This window comes from Austrofundulus limnaeus, unplaced genomic scaffold, assembly GCF_001266775.1.
Source record: "Austrofundulus limnaeus strain Quisiro unplaced genomic scaffold, Austrofundulus_limnaeus-1.0 Scaffold30, whole genome shotgun sequence".
Taxonomy (NCBI): Eukaryota; Metazoa; Chordata; class Actinopteri; order Cyprinodontiformes; family Rivulidae; genus Austrofundulus; species Austrofundulus limnaeus.
The window spans coordinates 2929594-2935616 of record NW_013952432.1 but is presented as its reverse complement, the minus strand read 5'-3'; positions in this window follow the sequence as shown (position 1 = coordinate 2935616).

Here is a 6023-nt window from a genome sequence, read left to right as displayed (position 1 = left end):
ATATATATATATATATTAGATAAAATATTGGAGTGCTTTAAAATCCCTAAATTGCTAGAATGTTTTTGTTTGTTTGTTTGAAGGAAGCTTATATATATATATATATATTAGATAAAATATTGGAGTGCTTTAAAATCCCTAAATTGCTAGAATGTTTTTGTTTGTTTGTTTGAAGGAAGCTGCAGGTCAGAAGATCGATAAWGACAAGAGAAAAATGTGCAAACTCTACAGGTACGAACCAGGAATCTTCTTTTATGAATTAAACAGTACAGTGCAGTCAATCTTTTCCCATTTTTGATTTTCTTGAGTAAAAAAACTACTTCCATTAAACAGCTGATTTTAGATGAAGACCCAAAGTTGCTCAGAGGCAGGTTCAATTCACCAAAAAATAATGATCTAATTAAAAACCCAAAGCAGGCAGATAAAAAAAAAACTGAACGAGGAATTTATGTTTAAAGATCTAACGCATGAAACAAGAAACGGTTCTTTAGTAGTGCTGCATCAGCAGTTTTTTTTATACTGACTACACAATGTTGAGATCCGGGCCCTGTTGGGGCCACGCCATCTGCTGCAGGACTCCGTGTTGTTGCCGCAGATAGTTTTTTTCTATGTGGAGAGTGTTGCTTTGCTGCAGATGACAGTGAAAAGTGGGATGAACAGATGCTCTCGTCTGTGCAGAGCTTGCACATCACACGGAGATCTTTGAAATTTCATCTTCTCATTGGCCATATGGGTGCAGCTTAGTGATGCTTTGTAATCATCATCATGTAATTTAGACTTGTGCATTGTCACTGTAGCTCCTTGATGGTTTTGGAAGAGAATAGCTTCTGTGATAATTAGTAGCTTCCACTTTAAAACTGGCGAGGCTCTAAATGTCTTTTCTGCTGAACTTGTTCCAAAACGAAATGAAAACCAGATAGAGCGACCTCACTGTGTTTTCGGAAAGAGCTTCCTCTTTAAGGCATTGACACGGGCTCTCTTTGGGGACACGAGCAGCCCGGGTAAGTGGTGCAGAAGTTGTCAACCATCCAGATAAATCGTCTCAGTGCTCCACACACTCCTCAGACCACCCAGGAGGCTCCAGCCCAGAGGAGGCCCTTCAAGGACAGCCAGAGGCAGACTCAAAACTGGCCGTCAGCCCTTTTTATTATTATTTTTTTTCTGAAGTGTTTTTTTCCTTGTGGCTTCAGTTCTGTGCATCTTTCTGTACATTGAACTTTAAGTGGAGCCACGTAAAGGGCAGAGATTGTCGGTCGTGTTTCTGCCTCTCTGGGCTTAAATTAAACAGAGCAGAAAGTGAAGGTGCTGTTCTGTGTGGGCTAAATTACCCCCACTTTGGCCAAAAATGACACAGAAGGAGAGGATGGGATGGAGCACCAGCAATTAATACAAATAAAAGAAGAAATGAAAATATCACTCATACTCATCTTGAGGGGTTCCTGGCTGCAAAATCACAGCCTGTCACGGCCGCTCTGARGCTATATTTGTTGATTCGACTTGTTAGAATACGATAAGTCTGAATGCAGTGTGAAAGAAAAAAAAGAGATCCAGATGCCAACTGTCCTTAGAACCAAGAACAAAATTTTATTTTTAGCAGAAGGGCAGCCTGTAACTAACTTATATATCAGGAGTATTTTTGTAGGTATACATTTATCTGAAAATTATTTTGAAATCTAAAGAAATTTTGAAAAGTTAGGAATGAGTGTGAAGGCCATTTTTAATACAAATGTGTCCTTTAACAACACCTCAAAAATATGACCATAAACCTAAAAAATAGGTATTTTGTAAGGATTAAGATGTTTAAGTGTGATTCTGTGAAAAAGTTATGAACAATCAACATCTTACCTGTTACAGATAACTAATTAGTGAAACAGTTTAACCACTTCAACATAGCTAAAGTGAATTGACGTTGTCTTGTGAAGTTTCATTGCAGTTTATCTAAATATAGTTTTATAAATCTCACATGTTTTGAAACTTCACATTAAATGTCCCAGGCTGCTACTGCTAGATGTTGCTGCCACTATTTCCATCATGCATCCAATAGMTTTTACCCACGTCTTCCTTTTTKGGCCATGGGGKTCACTGGTGCCCATTTACAGCAGTCACTGTGCAAAGGGTGGGGTACACCCTGGACAGGTTACCGGCCTATCACAGAGCCACATGGAGACAAACAACCRTTCAACAATTTAGATTTACCAATTAGCCCAACGTTCATGTTTTTGGTTTTGATCTGACAAMCTTCTTGAGAGGCAACAGCTCTACCAACTGAGCAACCATTCTGCTGCTGCCATTATTTGTACAYGCATTACCTATAGCCTTCTATATAAATAACAGCTAATGTGAGGAACACTGTTTCTCCAAACTAAGCTTGTTTAAGGAACTATCTGCAACAGGTAAGATATTTATTGCTTGTAAACCTTTCACTGAAACCCTCTTCAAAAATATTAGAGCTAYAGCTTTAAATATCTCTAGAATCACTGATCAAAGTTAAATTCATTTATTAGAAAAAGAAACAAATCCTGGCACCACAGTGGTGCACATCTGTGTCATGTGGAATAAAGCATAATACAATGAAGTGAGCAGTCATCCAAGATGATGAATACTGTTGTTGTTCTTTTGCTTTATCCATTTTTTTTGGTTGCAAACACCTCTGTGCTTTTTTTTTGTGAAATATTCTCACTCCTCCTCATCACGTACAGCTGCAGTAGCCTACACAAATGCTGCTTTCTATCCAACTTTGTGCTTTAGTTGTTCTTCACATCACCATGCCTCCAATGATGACAAACAGCTGCAGTCAGTTCTACAATGTTAAGCTTATATGATAATGAGAAACTTTTGAAGAAACATATATTTAAGCAACTGGATTTTAGTAAAGGTAAAAAAAAAATTTTGTCTGTTATTTTTCAATTACACACAAAAAGAGTCTGGTTCTCAGCAGGTCTTCAGATTAGCTGCACTTTAAAAAAAAACGAACTTCAGTAAGTTTTACCACTTCTGTAGAAGCAGATTTGTCACGGAGGATAGACAACAAAAAATGATTTTACAGAACAGTTATCATTGCAGAAAATATTTCAGTGAATATTCAGCGTGAAAGATTATTTACAACTTGAAGACACAGCAGTTGCTGATGTTCTTGGACTCTGCAACACATAAAATATGTAGACATTTCAGCTTGTGGGGGAAAAAAAATCACCTTTTCAGATTGTATTCAGAAAAATCTTCAAGTAGGGCAACTTTCTGTGAACAGGAAGCCGTTAAGTGATGTGAGAAAGGACAAACAGTTAATTAGGGTATTAGTGAGAAAGTCGTGGCCATTCAAGGTTAATTGAATCACACTGACAGTCAGGGCTGGCCCAGTCTCTGAAAGGAGCTCCAGCTCTACATTATAGGAGGGGTATTTTGTATTTTCCAGGCACATCGTTCAATTCTATACAACAATCAAATCACTGTTACCTTCAGTTGTTATGAAAATGGTGAATATTTCACAATTACATTTGACTTTGCATGTAAGTGCCTTGAAACTGATCTCTGTCTCCTACCATTTCTGATACTCCCATTTCAGCACATTTTCACAAGAATGCTTCAAGCATTTTACAACCTTTTATAGGAGCATTGTACCTTTTTTGTAAAAAAAACAAAAACAAAACAAAAATAAAGAAGCAGCATTATAAAATATCTGTTTTGGAAAATGACATCTCAGGATAGTTAAACTTTACTCAAGCAATCCAATATCGGACCTGGAAAGTGTGTATTTTTAAGAACCGGAGCGAGGACAGTGACTCTTACAATATGTTAGCTTGTCAATTTCTCCCAGTCTTCTTGGCATACTTAAACATCAATGTTAGACTACTTTTTATGAAGAAATTATAAATATAGATAATTATAAAGCTACGTTTTGCATTAAAATCATATTATTTGTAAAAAAAAATAAAAAAATAAAAAAATTCTCCTTACACTAGTCTGGTGGAGGTGCAGGGGAAGGGTCACTCTGTGGGCCGGGAGCTCATCTGCAGACTGAGCTTCAGGGAGGAGCTTTTGGGTAAATAGGTGGTGCTTTGTACCAGTATTTAGGCAACTCCACATGGCTACCACAGGTAATTCAATGATTCCTCAAACATGCATGAATGGGTCAAAGCAACACTGGGTATGTTTTTGATGAGGGAATGACATTATAACGTGATATAAAGCTAAAAAAAGTCACTTTTGCATAATACCCCTCCCTTAAAACCTTAATAATTTTAATAATGTTTAAAATCTCTGTGACATGACAGTAAATCACAGCATAGGTTTGTTAGCAGTGTAAGTGTTTATGACCTATAAAAGTTTTTTATACTTTATTTATTTCCAGTTTAACTCACTCAGAAAAGAAGTCTGAAAATGTCAGAATATTATGATTCATACTTCTGAGGAGCAACAGGAGTCGAACCGTATGGCCGCACAAGTGTTGGACATGGACCACTGAGCCGCTCAAGAAGGCCGCCTGAATTCATCTGATGAGTCATTCAATATTATTAATCACTGAGATTTATCAGCTTTTTAATTCGTGTGGATGCCATATGTCTGAGCATTTGTTTTATGTTAGCATCGTGATGCATCATGAGAAAATCTGGCGAAAGATGAGTGACAGATAAGTTTAGGTGCTGTGCTTACTGCCTAAAACACGTTGCTGCTCTCTTTCACTCTCATACGTTAGTGGCATTTCCTGTTGCTTTTCAGTTACTTAATAAACTCAGTGTTCATTCTAAATGATCAGTAGCAGTTCCAACTCTTGGCTTGGCCCCTATAACCTTTTATCTGAGGAGACACAGAAGCTTTGTTGCTAACATGATTTTGTCAGATGTTCGTCCACAAGGTCTTCATTAGCGCTCAGTGGCAATTAAATACACTGTTGCGAGGCTTAGTTATCCACCGTGTCACAAATTTTAAAAGATGAGGCACAAATGGAAGAGATGAATGTCGCCTCGTGTTTCAAGTTTCATTTTCATTATGCATGGAAAGGAAGCCTCGCTGCATCCCACAGAGCGGTGACTTTCTGGCTCCTTTTATTTATTTGACTCATTCCTTTTGATGGATAATCTTTTGCCAAAAATAATATTCAACAGCCTTGTGGGCTTTGTATTAATGTTTTCACAGAATTCATTAAATGAAAATCCCTTTAAAAGTTTCAATAGCTGATTGAGGATCAAATACAAAGATTGCATATGTAAAAATGTAAATAAATAAAAAAAGATGGAAGCTGCGGGAAACAAAAACCTACGCCTTCATTTAAGGATGGTCCTTGCATTTTATTTCTTTATATGCATGCTTCTTTTAAGATTTGAAACAGCCTTCAGGATAATAATATCTTATCTTATCTTGGCTTAGCTTAGCTTGCCCCTGCATTACTGTTGTGTGTTTTAGGGCTAAGTTATAGTCACACTTTCAGAGGTTCTCCTCATGCGCCCGAGAGCCAAACAACCGTTGAGGTATTTATGCTCACTTATTTCTGCAGAGTTTTGAGCCATTTGGTTATCGGTATGATCCTGCATAGCTGGATCATACAAATACATGTACAACAGAACCTGCTCTGCAATTGCTCCTCCCAGTTTTTCCTTGTTGAGAGATGTTGGCACGCGGAGTCTGCGCCGAGTTGTAAAAATTCAGAGGTGCACAACAAGGTGCTGCACCAGCTCCCCCTCGCACCTGGTTAAAATGCATCAACTTTAAACCTAGCTTAAATAAACACAGCATATAGAAAATGATGCCAAATAATTAGAAATAAAAAAGAGAACTCTTATAGTTGTAGATCTAACTTTTTTTGGTTAAACAGCTAAAAATCTTTACTCATACGAATACGTTCAAATCGAGCAGCAAAGTTTCATCTTGTTTGTGCCTCAAGTTATTGAAGGAAGCCCTTTTATACTTGATATTCCTCGTGAGTGACAGCTTTGTCTTCTCCATCTTTTACAAAAGCTTGTGAGAAACTGAGACTCTTGATACACACCATACACACACACACACACACACACACACACACACACACA